The sequence below is a fragment of the Marmota monax genome, unplaced genomic scaffold, assembly GCF_021218885.2.
Source record: "Marmota monax isolate L192 unplaced genomic scaffold, Marmota_monax_Labrador192_F-V1.1 WCK01_AAM20220418_F8-fsc00030, whole genome shotgun sequence".
NCBI lineage: Eukaryota > Metazoa > Chordata > Mammalia > Rodentia > Sciuridae > Marmota > Marmota monax.
The window spans coordinates 2,867,499-2,886,371 of record NW_026691988.1 but is presented as its reverse complement, the minus strand read 5'-3'; positions in this window follow the sequence as shown (position 1 = coordinate 2,886,371).

Genomic DNA, 18,873 nt, shown 5'->3' with positions numbered 1-18,873 from the left:
CTGGTTCTTTTATTTGCATAGTATCTTTTCTCTTTTCCCTGTCCCTGATTCTGTCCCTTTTGTGTTAAGAAATCCTTTAATATTTTAATAGATTTTTTTTTTGGAAATTCATAAGATTTTAGATTCAGGTAGATTTTTATCTAACTGACCATTTGTCTAAATATAGCTAAGGAAATACTTTGATAATTAAACTTAAATACCTTTAATGGTGCCATAGCACTGCATGATTCTAGGGAGCACCATTATAGTCTCAGTGACTCTGATCTCATAGCCTGAAGTACATAAGGTCCCCTATAACTTCAATGTGGCCATTGAATGTCCCACTGTCTCATAATCAACATGTCTAAAATTAACATTTTCTTTTCACTCTTCTCAACTCTAGCCAACTGTTCTCATTGATTACCCTATTTTTGTTCTTTTAGACATTCATCAATCAATCAATCAATCAATACAACAGGTTTTTTAATAACTTTATTTTATTTATTTATTTTTATGTGGTGCTTAGAATCGAACCCCATGCCTCACAGATGCTAGGCGAGTGCTCTACCGCTGAGCCACAACCCCAGCCCCTAAAACCAATATCTTAAGGTCCTGCTTCTCACCACATATCCAGTTAGTCACAAAACTGTATTGATTCTTTTATCCAAACATCATGGCATCTACTCAGTCTTTATCTTGTGGGTTCTAATGCTCCTGATTTTTCAGTTACATATTAATTCATTTCTGGGTTACTGCAGTTCTCCTTGCTTACTAGGCCCTTTCTCTTTTCCCTGACCAAAATTCTACCCATTGTTAAAGACCCACATAAATTAGCTGGTTGCCACAACTGATTTCTTCTTCCTCTGTTCTCTAAACACTCCTGTGGAACTTATATGACTACTTTCTAAAGGGGTCAGTAATGGTGTAAACTCCTGGAGGGATAGGACCACTCCTGCTTCATCTTGTGTCATTCACACATCCAGAACTCTGCCACCTGGTCCATGATCAGGAAATAGGGAATTTTCCCTCCTGAACTCCAAATGCTTACCTCCATCTACCTTTCACATATTTATACAGGAGAACTTCAAACCCAATGATCATTGAGATCCTAAGGAACCATTTTCCGGTTTACTTTCCAGTCCTGTTCCTTATCTACCCTTCATCTATTTGTGCAAACCAGAAATCTCGATTCATCCTCAACCCCTCTGTCCATTCAATCATCAAAGTCTGATCAAAGAGTCCAGCATGCTAGAACCTCCTCAAGTTCCAAATCCATCCTCAGTACCATTGTCTTAGTTTAAACTCTATGTTTCTCACTTGTATTACTGCAATGGTCCTAACTGCTCCTCCAGTCTTTGGTCTTTCTCCCCCCAATTTATTTTCCACAGTGCTATTTAGTGACCTTTATACAGTGGGACACTGATTCTGACTTACATGCACACAGTGCCTTTTAATTCATTCATATATACATTTATTTGCTTTAAAATCATCTTTGTTTACCAGTAGCCTTTATGGTAATGTTCAGAATCTGTAGCATGATGTCAAAGACTTGTTTCTTAAACTTCCTTCCCTCAAGCTGCATACCACTCCACTTCCTTCTTCCCCTTTCCCCCAAAGGGGCTTGGTGATGGTGCTTAATTCTCCAAAGATCTATTTCCCAGGTAATTTGTCAACATCAGTCATGGTAGTCAAGGATTACTTAGGAAAGGATAGATGACCCAGTTTTGGTAAGTGGGGGTGTAAAATGAAGTCTGTTGGTGGTGTTCTAGGAAGTATTTACTTGTCTAAAAAATAGACCCAAGGGGAAATTAGCTGAATGGATTTTAAGTACCACTTCTGTGGAACCCACAGTAGAGTTCTGAGTCCTGTTACCTTCTTCTATTACTGTGCGTCAATTACTATACACCCTTATTAATTGAAAAACTTTAATGATTCCATGCTTCTTGCACTCAGAAAAACAAGACCTTGGATTGCAATAAAAACCATTTGGGTAATGCAGAATGTATACTATTCGGTCATTTGGTTGTGGATATACAGTGAATGGGAAGCTCCAGGACAACAGCTCAAATCTCAAATCTCACTTTGGGTGCCCAAAGCCCATGATTGGCAGTAGTAATTTAAACACTTCATGTGATTTCAAACATACCCAAACCATGTGCCCTTTGAAGAAAGCACTTTGCATGACTTGGTTGCTCCTATGTTTGAGAAATGTCAAAGGGCTTAGAAACATAAAGACAAAATCTTGAATGGTTGTTTCCCTCAGTGTTAGATGTCTTCCACAATAAATTTACAAGAAATTTTGACTAATGGTAGGTAAGGAAATAAAGCAACATTATATAGACACTGAAAGGTAAATGTTTTGCTTTCCTGCATGTTCCAGGCTAGCAGCCTGCTGAACATTATATTCAGAAAATGGTTTTCTACAGCATTAAGCACATCCTGTGTTTTGGTTATTTGACTGTACAATAAGAAATAGTTGTTTAGTTGGTAGTAAAAAGCTGCATAGGGTAGGGCCATGTTTAGCAACATTTCTGACTAAGAGGGAACTAAGAGTAAGTAGAATCTAAGAGCTGGAGAAAAAAGGTGGGGCAGTTGGTCAGAGTGGCAGTTACAGTACAAACAAGATGGGAAAGAACCCTGTTGCCATGGGGATAGAGGAGTGACAAGGTTTTTTGCTGAGGGACAGACATATCCCGGTCTGTAAACCATACTGGATTGTTCTAGTTGCTAGAAAATATTCTCATCGAAGCAACAACTCAATGAAGGTTGCCTGTTGAACTGTATTCAGTGTCAAGTATCTTTGTTTCCTAAGAAATGTGAAACAAAACAGCCTCATGACCACAAGACCTCTGTGGGCACAGGGTCTGTTCTATAAGACTTTGTTTCTTCAGCATTTAACAGAGTGCCTGATAAAAAGTAGAGTTTAATTTTTTGAGGAACCTCCATACTATTTTCCATAGATTCAGCTATACCACTCCTGGATGAATATCTTGGGGAAACAAGTCAGCATCCAAAAAGAGATACCTATATGCCAAGTTATGGGATCAGCCTAGGTGCCCATCAACAGATGAGTGGGTAAAGAAAATGTGGCATATAACACAATGGACTATTATTGAGCCATAAGGAAGAATGAAATCACATAATTTGTAAGTAAATTTGTAGAACCAGAAGTCATCATATTAGGCAAAATAAGCTAGAAAGACAAGTATTGAATATTTTCTTTCATATGTGAAAACAAACAAAAAAAGATCTGTTAGAAGAGGAGCTATTAAGAATGGGGATGGGGATGGGTTGGAGGGAGGTCAAGAGAGGGTAGAAGGGAGGGTAGATATAATTAAAACACAATATATGCATTTATGGAAATGTCACAAAAAAACTTATTAATTGTTACTATTATAAGAGTTAATATTTATAATAATGAAGTAGATTTTAAGAAATGTGTGGTTATAAATAACAGAGTAAATGAATGTTTAATGAACAATCTATGAAAATGAGAGTAAGATACAGAAGGAAAGTGTGGAGATAGATTTCCTATCAAATCTATTTCTGGTAACAGAAATACATTATTTCAAGAGTCTTTGTTGAAAGGATGTAATTTAGCATCACAAGCATCTCAGTCCATGATGAGATTTATAGGATGCTTTCAACGTGCTCTGGTATTAGAGAGGAATGTGCTGTCTGAATTGCTCTGAAAACTCATAATGATATAAATACGTGGTAATTCTAACAGTCATTTGCAAAAGGACTTGACGTCTCTTTCTCAACAGATACAAAGCAGCACTTTAAAGAAGTGGCATCTTTAGTTACACATTCAGGTGAGTCTCCTTCAGTGAGGTTGCACAGCTAGTGAGTAATACATTCCCTCTAAACTTCTTGGAATTACATGGTTTTCCAGTGAGCAATGGAGACCATTTAGGGCCCAGATTTATTTGTTTATTTACTGTATATCTTAATATAAATTAATGAAATTCAATTTTCTAGATTTCAGGATACTAGGTGACAGATGGTTAATAGTAGATATTTGTTTCTATTTGAATGACAGCTCTATTACCAGAGTCAGAATGAGATGAGGTTTTCATTGGTCTCACACAGTAAGTGCAGGGACTACTTGATGCTCTAGGTTTCTGTGTGTTAAGGACTATTTGTATTCAATAACCTTAAAACAAACATGATAACTATTAATATCCATAAAAATGACCTTGTTTTATAAGGAAGGCAACAAAACACAATGCCTTTATTTTATTTTAATTCACAAGCAGAAGAGCAGTAAAAAAATGGCAGAATGGTAGGTTTTTCAATAAATCAACATTTTATTTATTCAAAGTTATTCTGTACCAAATCCTCTGCTAACTTTTTTTGTCTGCAGACTATAAAGAGTAGCGGAGTGAAATCCTGTCTATACAACAGCCATTCCCTCCTAACTGTTGTTATTGTTAAACCAGTCAAAGAAGGTCATTGTGTGAGATTTATGTTAAGTCAGCACAGAATTAGAGATTTTCAGTGCTGGAAGAAACCTGAAAGATCACGTGGTCCCATCATGTATCCCAAACAATTGCACTGTTGGCAAAAAGTAAATTTTTGTTTCATGGAAATGTCTAGGAAGTATAACCAAATTTTTTTAAAAATTCAAAATAAAACACAATAGGTAAGCAAACAAAACCCCACAATGCCTCGCAACTGGAAAATGATGTGTCTGAGATCTTCTGCTCTGAAGGAAACCTTTGTGTTTGATGAATTTGATGTTGCCACATGAACCTCAGTAGAAATGAAGACTCAGTTCCATAGTTTCCAATAAGGCCTAACAGAAGGTAACTCTGAAAAAGGAATTGGTGCACCCAGAGCAGGATTCCCAGCTACATTCTTTAAATTCTCAGTAAGTCTTCATGGGAAATGGGAAGATGCACTAGCAATTTAGCAAAATCAAATGCTAGATTTAATAAAAGAGTGGCCTGCTGAGCAAAGAGAATCCAGAAAAGTCTTCGATTAGAATATTCCAGTAAGCTTCTTTAAGACTTTCTTAATCAGCTGCACCATCCCTCCCAACACAGGATTCTAATGAGACATAGAGATGGTTTCTTAATCCTGCAAGTAGGCTTCAGTTATTACAGGAATAAGAGCAACAGAGAATCCACATGTTACATCTAACTGCCAAGGAGCTCTGATTGTCTCAAGAAGAGGTTTAGGAAGTAAACAAGTGAAGATTACAGCCCACATCTGCCTGACTCTAACATCCCTTCCATAAGCCAGAACACTACACTTTCCCTCAGTCGACATGATTGGCATATTCAAAATAAAGTGTTGGTGGCTTTCTGTAATAACACAGAAATACTTCCATCAAGCGAATTCCTATATAAGTAAGAGCTATAAATCGGATAAGCATCCCCAAAAGACCCATGTGTTAAAGGCTTGGAACCCAGATGTCTCTATTTGGATGTGTGGCCTATTGAGAGGTACTCAAGCAATTAAGGATATGCCCTTGAAGGCGATTATGGGACCTCAGCCGCTTTCTCTCTCTCCCTCATTTGTTTCCTGGCTCTTTTCGTGAGTGACTTTGCTCTGTCATGACATACCCTTCAGGCCAGAGGCCCAATTTACTGAGGCCACTCAGTCTTGAACTGGGATCTCCAAACCCATGAGCCTAAAACAAACCTATTCTCCTTAATTGCTTCAGGTATTTCCTTATAGTGAGAGAAAGCTTACTAATGCCGTAGGCAAGATGTGTTTGAGAACACGTGAACAACTTGAAAATCACTGTGATAAATCATGAGGTGTCAAAGACAACAGAGGTAATGTCATTAATAGTCATTTCCATACACAATGGTTAGCTGATTTTGAATTATCTTTGTGTGCATTTTTTTTTTTGATTTACCCTCACAACAACCCACCAGAGGCTCAATGATATCAAACAGCTTATTCAAAATCACAGAACTAACAAATGGAATCAGTGGGATCCAAACAAACAATTTGCAGATAGTTTTCAAATTGTTAACTCCTACCTCCACTGTTTAGATTAAGACAGAGGCAACTCTGAGATCAACTCATATTTAACCAAGTCACTTGATGCTGTTCTGCTTTTAGCATATGTCTGCTGTAAATGATGATATCAGGTTCAAGTTAGCAAGTGTTTCCAGTGAACAAATAACTTCTAATTTACAGAGAGGATGCTCTGGTTTCAAAATAGCAGGGTTAAGCCCACATGGAACTCTGGTGTGCTACAAAAAACCCTACAAATGAAAATTTGTATGTGTACATATTTGTGTATGTCTATGTGTGTGCAACTATATTCAAATATATAGCAATGTTTTCCCTCAAGAAGGAATATTTTTCAAAAATTATGATGAATTGCTAAATTACTTAAATGAGATCATATTTTAAAGAGATAAATAGCAACCTCAAATGTACAGAAGCCCAAGGGAGAGCACGCTAACAAGAATGAGCACAGTATTAGCTGTGTTTCAAGCTAAGAAAATCAGAGGCCAGGCAAGAGCAGGGATAATCAGGAGGATGCTTAATTGGGTTATTGCAGGAAAATCTACTTGGCTGGTGAGCCCCTTAGGAACTTTCTCTCTTATGCATTCTCTCTCTCTCTCTCTCTCTCTCTCTCTCTCTCTCGGCTCACAAACTGTAACAAGAATATCTGTTTCCAGGAGAAGCAATTCTTTGAACAGAGGGTGAAGCCCTTGGTGACAGGTGAAGGAACAAGAACCGTTAAGCCCGGAAGACCAGGTGCCAAGAGACATCCCATAGGGGTATTCTGCTTACACTCATTTCAAGACTGTGGAGCCCAAGTTCCTGACTTTTCCATTTTGGGGGGCTTCATATACAGAGACAGCTGTCCATCTGTAGAAATGGCAGCAGAGAGATAGATTCAAAGTCAAGAACCAGAGGCTGAAGAAAGCCACCTAATGAAAGAAAGACAGAACTCATAGCCGAGTCAGAAAGAGATGAACTAATAAAACACTAAGAATAGGATGCTTAAAATGAATCTAGTTCTATCATTAGAAAGACTAGGGAACGCATTGCACCCAGGAAACAAATTACAAGTAGTTAAAAGAAAGACTAATTATAAATTCAAATTTCAATGCTTATACATGATTAAAACACACACACACACACACACACACAGAATAGAAATAGAAAAACATCTTCCTTAGTCTGATGAAAATTTCTTACCAGAAATATTTAACAAAGAACATACTTGAAGGTGAGACAATAAAAACATAGCAAGCTAAGCCAAGACTGAGACAAGGATGCCCGATATTGTGGCTAATGTTCCCATTGAAATGGAGTCAGGCAAGTCAAAAAAGAAGCAAAACATATAATGAGAAAAATAAATTTAAAACTGAATATTTATAAGTAATTTAGTGCTTATCAGGAAAACACATGACACTAGGTAGCTATTGGAAGTGTAGGAGGCAGTCTAAAAGTGGATCTAATATACCAACACACAAAATCACAGGCCTTTCTGCTTGCAGGCAATTACAATTTAGCAAATACAAGTCAACTAAGTAACAAGAAATACATTTAATGAGAAAAATATAAGTGCAGAAAAATATGGAATGTCACTGAAAGATTAACGCAAGACCCCAATAAATGGTGAGATATCACAGGCCATTGAAAGGAAGGCACATTATCATAAAGATCTTGTTCTTTGCCAAATAAATACAGGAAGTAAATGTAGCCCCAGTCAATATCCCCATTAGATTTCTCATAGAAGTTGAAAAAAATCTAAAATTTGCATAGAATACTAAATATCTAAGGATAGTAAAAACAATTCTAAAAAATAGTTTCATTGAATTGGACTTGCCCTATCAGATATCAAAGTTTATTAGAAAGATAGGGTAGGTAAAGTGGTTTTGATACAGGAATTGAAACAGATTAATTAATTAAAATAGAAAACACAGGAAGTGATTCATATACACATGGATTTTTTATATGTAAGGATGAGAGGGAAGAAAGACAAATTCTACTCAATTGGTAGTGTCATAACAACTAGTTCAATACATGGGAAAAGCCAATTAGATCATTACAATAAGCACATCCCACTATATTAAAGACCTGAGTGCAAAGAAAAATTAAAACTTTAATTCAAAGAATGTGAAGAACATGTTTATAGGAAAGTATTCTTTCTTAATTTAAAGATCTTATTTCTAGTTTTTTGCTTTATATTTTTACTTCTGCATAATAATTATACAAAAGGATTTCTTAAGACAAAAAAAAATCAAAAACAATTAAGAAACATTGGTAAATGTGCCTTCCTCAGATTACAAACTCTTCTATACCCCCAAAGACTTTGCTACAAAGTTTAAAGATAAGAGACACACTGGAAGGATTTATTTTTAGATTATAGGACAAAGCGTTCATATCTAGAATATATTCTGTATATACAGGGGAAAACTAAGTAACACCACATATCATTTTTCATTAACCAGACTGGCAAAAATTTTAAATATTGACAAGAACTTGAGGAAAGAGGCATAGTTATAGACTGCTGGTGAAAATGTAAACTGATACAATCACTTTAGAAAGGAATTTTCCAATAGCCAGTAAAATTTAAAATATTTATACCTAGGAATCCTACTTTGGGCATATGTCCTTGACAAAATTTTGCACCTGTGCAAAAGAATTTTCATGACATTATTTGTAGTTGTGAAACATTAGGAACAATTTTAAAATGCCTCTATAAGGAAATACAGATTGAATTTATCAGGGATGGATAAACCAAATGTGGTATATTCACAAACTGAAGTTGCTTAATATAATAAGAGGAATGAAATAGACTTAAGTCTGACAACATGACTACATCTTTTAAAAATGCTAAGTAAATCATACAAAAACAGCACTAGTGTGGCACATTCAGTATTAGAGCATTTAATGACTAATAAACAATTTTTTGAAAAAACTATATATTTTTACACATATTTATGCTTTGTCTTAAATGGCCCCCAGTGGCCAACATGCTAAAGGCTTGGTCAAAAGCCAGTGGTGCTTTTGGGAGCTGGTGGAACCTTTAATAGGTGGGGCCTAGTGGTAGAAGTAGGTCACTAGGGGGTGCTTTTGAAGGGGATATTGGCACCCTGGCTCCTTTCTCTCTTTCTCTTTGCTTCCTGGATGCCTAGAGGTAAGCAGGTTTGTTCTGCCACATACTCCCTACCATGATGTTCTGTACCACCCCAGGCCCAATAGTGTCAAAGCCAACCCGCCATGGACTAAAATCTCTAAACCTAGGAACCAAAATTAATCTTTCCTCCTTTTAAGTTGATTTATCTCAGGTATTTTATCACAGTGATGGAAGCTGATGAACATAATGTTTAAACATACAAATCTCATGGCACTAATTGCCTCTATGAGGTAGAGAAGAAAATGAAATTAATGGGAAGAAGTAGAGAGTGATCATAGTAAAAATTTAACTTCATCTATAATGTTATTTTTTTAAAAAAAGGAGATTGTATTCTTCTATTGTAGAGTTAAGATTAATTTTCAAAATTGCTATGAAATGTAATCTTATCACTGTACACACACACACACACTCAATTGTAGACACTCAATTAATGTTGTAGACACGTAATTAATGCTGTACAATTGTCCTCAAGATTTATAGTTCATTCTTACAATAAAATCAATAGGTAGTACTAATGGTCACTTACCACATATGAGGAACTGTACCAGGAGCTTTAACATGTCTTCTTTTTTTTTTTTTTAAAGAGAGAGAGAGAGAGAGAGAGAATTTTTTTTAATATTTATTTTTTAGTTCTCGGCGGACACAACATCTTTGTATGTGGTGCTGAGGATCGAACCCGGGCTGCACGCATGCCAAGCGAGCGCGCTACCGCTTGAGCCACATCCCCAGCCCCCTAACATGTCTTCTTAATCCTGGGTGATAAGTTTTATTATAGCAACATGGGTGGAGATTAAACCAGGGCTCAGACTCATTTCTGTGAGGTTCCAATACCCATATGATTTCCACTCCCCAAAGCTCTCTTTGTGTCATATACCAACTTAACTGGTAGCTCTCATTGGCAAACATGAAGATGAGGATTGTATCATTTTAGTATGAATTTTCCACAAAGTTGACTCTCTTTCTGGGATATTATGTTACAAAACCAGTGTGGGAACACCTGGCCTCATTTGCTTCTTGCATTTCAGCATTCACAATAAACACAAATTAGTTGATGGGCTTCTTAGCATGACTCTCAGAGACTAGAAAAAGTGACCCAGTGTGCTGCACTAAGAGCGTTCCCAGGTTAGGATGTACCAGCTCAGATGGAGTAGGGTGGAGAATGAGGGCTTCTGTTTTGCTACCTGAGCAAACTGTGCATTATGCATTACATAACATGGATGTTGATGAGATATACCTGATCTACGTGTGGTGGTCTCTGAAATGTGTCCTTATCAAGATATGTGCAGAAATATGCTTGGATAATCCATACAAATCTGGGCCTGCAGAGGATCAGTTGTACTTTTGGAAAGTCACTCACTCAAAAATTTCATTCACTACTCTGAAAACCAGAAAGTGAAGTGCTTAGGGGTGAGTCCGGTGGCTGCCTCTGTCTGAGATAATGCAGCTTTCTCTGCTCAGGAGGGTGCCAAGTTGAGAAAGATTCTAGCCACAGTGCATTGCTATTGAACAGTGTCTAGCATTGAGCAGTGCACAGTCTGGACACCCATTAATGGTGGTCCTACTTGTTGTGTACCCTGACTATGCTGGCTTCTTGGTAGTCTTTGATAAGAACTCCATGTTTGATGGGTCCTGGTGGTGCCTAACTCTGGTCTTTCATGAATCTATACCATCTATCTGCATGAGCTAATACAATGGCCATGCACACCTTTTTCTGGGCATCAGCCTTTATTTTGATGGACGCTGTGGTTATTCATTGTGAAGCACATTTGTTAAATCGACTTCTGTTGTTTCCAAAGTAACCACTTGGATTATCTGTCAAACATGTGTACAATCTTCTGGCCTCTTATCAGAAAAATCCTTCCTTTTAAGGAGATCAATTGGAGATATAGACAATAATCCATTCAGTAATGAATTGTCACTACTTTTTATATTCTCTACTCAATCCAAATGCTTTTATCTCACAGTTCTTTCATAATCATGCAAACTGAATGCTACAAACCACACGATTACTTCAAACTATGAATATACAAGGCAAAGAATTATGGTAAGGAAGGAGAGAGATATCTCCTTAATCCCTGAATAAGAGTGCTTTTTTTTTCTTTAGGTATATTTCCATTATGTAGAAGGCATTTTCTTGTGCTGTTGGAGCGTTATATCTTAGATCCACTAAATAAATAATTGCTAAGCAGTGTTCCAATGCTGTAAATTGGTGTCTCAGTGATAGGAAGCAAGAGCTTATCATGGTAAGCATATAGTTGTCACAGCAAACCAGTTCAGACTTGAAAGTCAGGAAATACTTGACATTCTAGATATTGTCCTCAGGAAAGTGATTTCAATTCCATTGATTTTCCTGTCTAGTGTGAATTGTAGACACTCAAAAAGATTGCCTTTAAAAAATGTTAATAAAATAAAGTAAACCTGGCAGATGTTGAATAGCCCCAAGAACAATGTGATCGCTTTAGTCTACGAATAACTTCATCATGGATGACATATGGCTTGTCTTGGATAGAGTGAGCTCACAGAGGGATTAGCCAGGGGCTGTGCCCAGAAGTCATGGAGGAGATAGCAAAAATGGGGGTGCTGTTGATTTCACAAGTCCTCTGAGCATGATTTATGAAAAACGCAAACTGATTCCTGACATTTTTTATGAATATATCTTCTGATAATTGCATTATTCTGAGATAACAACAATAAGGTATCATACCTAGAATCCCCAGACAGTATTTCACAAAGCTTTTAAGAATTCCACATAGTAATTTTTAAAATAAAGTCATTTTCTCAGAGTGTTTCAGAATGACAGACAACTGGTTGAATGCTGGAATCAAAAATGCATAACTATGAGAAAACCTGGGAAATAATAATTTTGTAAAGATCTTTCCCCAGCTGTAACAGTGGAGATTTAATTGACTGTTTGCCCTAGAAATGATCACAAAGGGTCTTGTTCCCAGTACTCTTTGTTCTCATTTCCTTATTAGGTCTCAGGGTCCACTGAACTGATCTGAAAATGTCCACTAATCCCATCAGATGCTGAAACTTCATGCAAAAGGGAGGTTAACAGACTTCAAATAAATTATACAAAGGTAGGCTGCAATTAGTATATCACTGGCTTTCTTAGGTAACACCTAGATAGAGTTAATCATTGCTACTCTAAGTAGCTCTCACTCTGACCCCCAATAAATATGGAAAATGCAGGAATCCAGACTCACAAACATGAATAATAAATCACAGAGTTATTTTTATGCTACTAATACTTTGGGGCACATAGTAGATCATTAAAATTGCATAGTCTGTTCATATCTTTTATTTCATGTATCCTAATGTTCTATGAAATAAATAAATATCCCATTTCACAGATGAGACACCTGAAGTTCAAGAGCTGTGTAGCTTGATCCCAAGTTACATGGCTTGGCATTTTGACTTCAAAACCTGTAGAATTTTCATTATGTCTTATTGGATCTTATTGCTCAATATTTAAGTGATTTTTTTTCAAACCTCTTTCAAATTATCTTTCTTCAACAGACTAATTGATGTTTTATTATCACAATAATAAACATACAAAAAATCCTTGTTCTACTCTGTCATTTAAATATTGTTTAAAATTGGAAAGGATAGTGCACCAAAATTTGGATTTTCTAAATTGAAATAAAATCAAGTGACAAAATTTGTTTTAGACGGGATTTCTGTATTTTTTCAAAGTGGAATAGGATAAATTTTCAAAATTCATTTTTGCTTTCCATCGAGATTGGTGTTCTTTCCACGTAAAAGAGTGAAACAAAGAGATAATATAAAGATCCTTAGTTTTTGAGCTGTCAAGCCCAGATTTTATGCATAGACCATAATGGAAGGTTACACATCCTATTTTTAATCCTTGCAACACTCCTGCAAGGCACATCTTATTGCGCTCTTTTTATAGATGATAAAACTGCAGGTCTGAGAGCTAAAAATGGTAACAAGTGTCCAGCCTTCTGGTTTTGCACTGCAATGAATGTAACACAAAAGAATATAGTACTCATCAACAAATACCAACCACAAAATTGTGCTTCTGATTCTAATTGGATCAGTTTGTTGTAAGGAGACACTGGGCAACAGTGAGTTGTAGGACTTGGTAAACCAATGAAAGGGAGTTGCCTACTTCTTACGCAGGTCCCTTTCTAGTGATAGAACAGTGAGGGACCCATGCTCATTTGGATGACAGGCCAAACAGGGAAGCACATTATTGGAGAACTGAGGCCTGATTCTGGTCAGATAGTGTGGCGTATGAGCTGATGATCAGATTGAACCTGACTCAATTAACTTCCACCTAAACAGGCATATGGAGCCAACAGCAGCCTAGCCAGAGGAAAAGTGCCTCCATTTCGTTTCATGGAAACTATAGGGAAAAAAAAGGCAAAGAACATCCACATATATGCTGTTTTTCAAGAAAACCCAAGACAAAAGAATGGAATAAAATAAATATTCAAAGATCCAATTCCAGAGAATTTTTCTGGAGTCAGATACTTACACCTATACATTGAAATGATAAGCTGTGTCCTGGGGAAGTTGGCCCAGATCAGTCAACATAAAGATGCATTCGATTAAAGTAACTGCAATTTACAATCACAGCAGCAACAAGAAAAGGCTTTAGTAAGCCAACAGCAAAAAAAAAAAAAAAAAAACAAGTCTTTTCTTTAGGGGTAAAACAAAATCATCTGACTATAGTTTTCTCCATAGTTATATTTACTGCCAGAGGACAATGGAGCCATTTCTACTAAGTGTGCATTGATGATTTTGTATGTGGGCAGGCTGTCCTTCAAGCATAAAGGCTGCAGAAAAATAGCCTTTTAATGTAAGAGCTTGAGGTTATTGTTCTCATGAGTACTTCTTAAGGAATTTACTTCAGATGAATGGGAATAGCTAAAGAACTGGCAGTGAGCATTGAGTGTATTTAAGTTTGAAGCAAATGTGAGAATCGGGAGTGCAAATATTAGTGACAATTCAGACATAAAATTGAAGGGTAGAAGAAAGGCAAGAAACTGGTTGCCTATCTTTGGCAAAGATTTAAAATGTATCTCTTTCAAAAAATTTTACTGGAAATAATTTCCACTTCATACAAAGATGTAAAAATAAAAACACCCATAATCCCCTTAACCAGATTCATCTATTATTAATATTTGGCTACTTACTTTATCATTAGTTTTTTTCTGTGTACACACATACATGCATAAACATGTATATATACATATATACAAGTGTAATTTTTTCTAAGCCGTTATAAAGTAAGGTACATACATCATGATCCTTTACCCTTAAATTTATCAATGTGTATTTTCAAAGAATAGGAATATTTTCTTTCATAATTGAAGCTTAATTGTCAACTTCGTAGACTTATATTAATATACTGCTTATTATCTGTTATCTATATTCAAGCTTTGTCAGTGGGCCTAACAATATACCATTTAAAGCATAGTTTCCCTCTGGTACAGGTTACAAATAAGGGTTAGGTATTACACTTAGCTTTCATGTTCTTTAGCCTCCTTTAATCTGGGACCTTTCCTCAGCCTTTGCCTTTTTCTTTTGATACTGACAGTCTGGAAGATGATATTCCCTTTCTCCAACATTTTTATTTTTAGTAGAACATTCCTTATTTGTGTTTGTCTGAAGTTTCTTCATGATTGGATTCAGGTTTTATATTCCTGGCCAGAATATTGCAATAAGCGATGTTGTGTCCTGAGGAAATCACACCTGGGGGCATGTGAGGCTCATCTGGCCCTCATAGGTGATGTTAATTTTTATTATCCAGTCAAGATGATGTCTGATTTCTCCACTGTAGAGCCATTGCTTTGTTTATTCCCTCTTGCAACTAATAAGAAGTGCGTAAGGAAGATAACTTAAGGTATGCAAATAACCAATTCTTTACCAAAGCACATCTCTTAAAGTTGTCAAATCAAATAATAGAATGAGCATATTTAATAGTATAAATTTAAATATTAAGAAAGGTAATACATTGACTAAAATGGAGGGGAGGATAAGAAGGATTGGAGAGGAGAAAAAAATATGCTCATAGTAGGAAACTAACAGAAACTAAACAGAAAAGAACCTATGTATACCATATAAAATTGTATTTATGAACAATTAGAAGCATATGTATATTTATTTACTTATCAGAACTATTTTTAAAAAGTAAAATATCACCTAAGCAAATAAATCACATTGCTTTTTATAAAACCATACAAACAAAAAAGAACTAAGGCAATACATAATTATCATATCTATATGTTACAAAAGACTCATTCAATGAATAGAAGTATGAAGTATTTAACAATACAAAGATAAATACTAAGATAATAACGTGACTAAAAAATAGAGGAGGAGAAGGATGAGAGAAGGGGGAGGAGAAGACACACTAGATCACAATTCTAGTATCAGATGACAGGGAATTCAGGTCAAAGAGTATTCAGTGATTCAATGCTAGAAGGTGCAATTCAAGGTGAAGATATAAATAACAATAGCAGTAACATCCACAAGGCAGAATTTGCAGAGCTCCAAGGAGACATGAACAGAAATGCAGTAGCGTTGGGAGACTCCAATTCACTTCTCTTAGTCTGTGACAGATCAAGAAAATAAAATAAAGTACAGGAAAGAACTACTAAGATAATTAGCAGTGATTCATTAACTATTGCTATTTAATGATTAATAATCACATGTTAAAATTTATAGGTAGAGCTGGCTGATATAGTAAAAAGAACTGTACCCTCTTTCTCAAACACCCTTGGTAGTGATTGAGAAATTAAGATACATTAGATAATTTTAAAAAGTAGTTAAGTTCCAAAAAAACAGAAACAGCATTTTTTAGCACAATGCAATCAAATCAAATTAACATCAAAATCAATAAAAAGGTCTTTCCAATTTAGAAGCCAAAGAATAGCAGAGTACCTATAAAACATGATAATGAAAACATGTTTAAGACCTCATGGGTATATTTAGATAAGCGATCAGAGGAAAATTTCTTGCCTTGCATATTTATCTTTACTACAAGTGAAAGAATAGAAAAAAGCAATTGAACACTTGACCAAAAGACTTAGAAAAAGAAAAGCAAACTAAGATAAATAAAATAGAAGTAAAACTGAAGATAAAAGTAAAAATGTATGCAGTAGAAAACAAAAAAGTAGGACCAGTAAGCAAATCCAAAACTGCTTCTTTGGGAGAAAAACTTATAAATTATATAAACCACTGGCTGAACTGGAAAAGAGAAAAACAAGAGAAGGTATAGAACACACAAAATGACAAAGGTCAAGACGAGTTTCTGGTGAGGCCAACTGAGGCCTGGCATATATTGGGGAGTGGCTCTCATAAACCTCTCTGTCTCTTTAATAAAAATCAGTTTGTTTCAATTGTTCTATGTCTTCTGTGGTTAGTTATGATAAACAATATATTTCCAGATTATCTACTGTATCAACATTTATAGGTTTATTTGCATCATTTTGAGAACAATAGTCTTTAGTTATATTTTCATTGCAGAAGCTCATGATTCGTATAATGGAATTGAATGGAATTTTTCATGTTATACTTGATTTCATTTAAAGCCCCCAAAGTGAAAATAGTAAGTACCCAGGAGCAACATGACACAACCCCTTACACAGCAGCAGAGCTACATCTGTCACCATCAGCCCAGCCCTGTATTTAAACAGAAATCTGGAGATATTTTCAAAGAGTCATAGATGAGAGTCACCAGTCTAGTGAGAGGGATGCAGCAGCTCTCCAACCCCTGTCATGGGGGGATGTGGCAGGAAGCCTTCTGCTTTCCACCTGCCAGCCACAGGGAGGTGGGCTTGAAGAAATGTGTTCCTAGGATTGGGTGCAGGGCTCAGAGCCAGCAGCAATTCACTCTATTCATCTATCCTCTGCGCTTTGGAGTAGGAGAGAAATTTAGGAGTGTTGGCAACCCAGGGCCACTCTCCTCCCACGGTTTGGCATGAAAAAAAGTGTTGAGAAGATACAGGTTGAACCTCCCTAATCCTCTGAAATCCAAAATGCTCCAAAATCTAAAAAAATTTGAGCACTCACATGACTCTTTCCAATGACTCAATGAATACAAAATTTGCTTCATGCACAAAATCATTACTAATATTGTATAAACTGACCTTCAGATTATATATGTTTTTATGAAACATAAATGAATTTCACGTTTAGAATTTTCTCCCATCCTCAAGATATATCATGATATATATGCAAATATTCCCAAATACGGAAAAAACCCCAAACCCAAAACACTTCTGGTCCCAAGCATTTTGGGTAAGGATACTTAGCCTGTACTTCAGAAAGCAGCAGGGCGGGTCCATCCTGCTTTTTAGCAAGTTCAGGATGGCCAAGTGAAGAAATCCCTGCGACAGGAGCTCCACAGTGAGCTGCCAGGGCTCAGGAGGCAAGAGCAGATCTCTCAGGCCAGGCGATTCTGCAGTGGAGGGTCAACAGCTAAGTGAGGACCAGAATCAGCTGGACAAGTAGAGTCATGGTCTCTCTCTCTCCTGCCTCCTCTGGTTCTTTCCTAGGGGGAAGTAACTGCAAGTCCTCTCCGCTTCAGGGTCCTGAGGAAGAGAACTGGCTGGCCCTGGGGGCAAAAGGAGCTGGGCATTAAGCTGGATTGAAGTTTTAAATTGGCTGAACCAGGCTGGAGCTTTAATTTCTGAAAGTGGGAGAGAAGCTACGGCTCTTGTCTGAGATGTCTTTAAGCGGCAAGAAAGAGGGCCATCCTTTGGGGACGTGATAGGAGACGGAAGAAAATAGATAAAGGAATTTCTTGCCATATTCTCCTGAGTTCAGGCGATTTCATCACTTATCTATACGTGAAATAAAGTCTGGAGGCAGGTTTCTGTGAACCTGGACACCTCAGACCTCTTGCTTTTAGCAACTGCTAGATTCAACTTGGAAGCTTAGCACTCAACATGAACTGTTCTGTTGTAACATTTGCAAGAAAATTAAATATAAATGAGAAACAGATTGATCTGAAACATGCTTCTTTAGAACATTCTTTTGCTTTGAAATATGTACAGTTCCCAACCAGCAGATTCTAATTAAAGCTAATTGACACATGTTCAAAATCATTAATTTGTAATGCATTTAAGACCAGCCTATCTGAATGTCTAAGATCACATTTCTTATGGATTGTTTTTTCACATATAGAATGCATACTTGCCCTCAAAAAATAACTTAAAAAAGAAAATGTCCCAGTTGTTTGTTACTATAGCAATAGCTACACACATAAGGTAAATTACACAGACTACTCCACTGTGGGGGACATTTTGCTGGTCAGAGGGAGATCTTGAGAAACCTGTACTCAAAACCAGTAACCAGAGCTCCCAGCCTCGCCTAGGTAGCCTTTTTCATTCCCACTTGGGCAACCGGTGATTCCTTGTGAACAAGAAGCTTCCAGTCTCTCAATAGAACTCCACGTGGCTGTGAATGGCGACCTCCCCCTCTTTCCTTCCCACTCCACTTGAGAAGCACAGACAGGCTGTGTTTTCCTTGCTCCCACTAAAAATAACTCATTTGTAAGTTGTGTTCCTATGACTTACTCCTTCAAAGCAAAGGTAAAAATGAAATTATACTTGCAGATGGTGGAATGATCTAGGCGGGGGCAGCAGGTCGGGGAGCCCTTTCCCAGGGCCATTGTGCATGTTCCTCTGAATGAATACGCTGTAGTTATAGAGCTCAGCCTTTGGGAAATATATCTTTGCCACCTACTAGCTGGTAAAAGCATCAGACTAAGGGCTATTTTCTCTACCTCATCCTCCTAT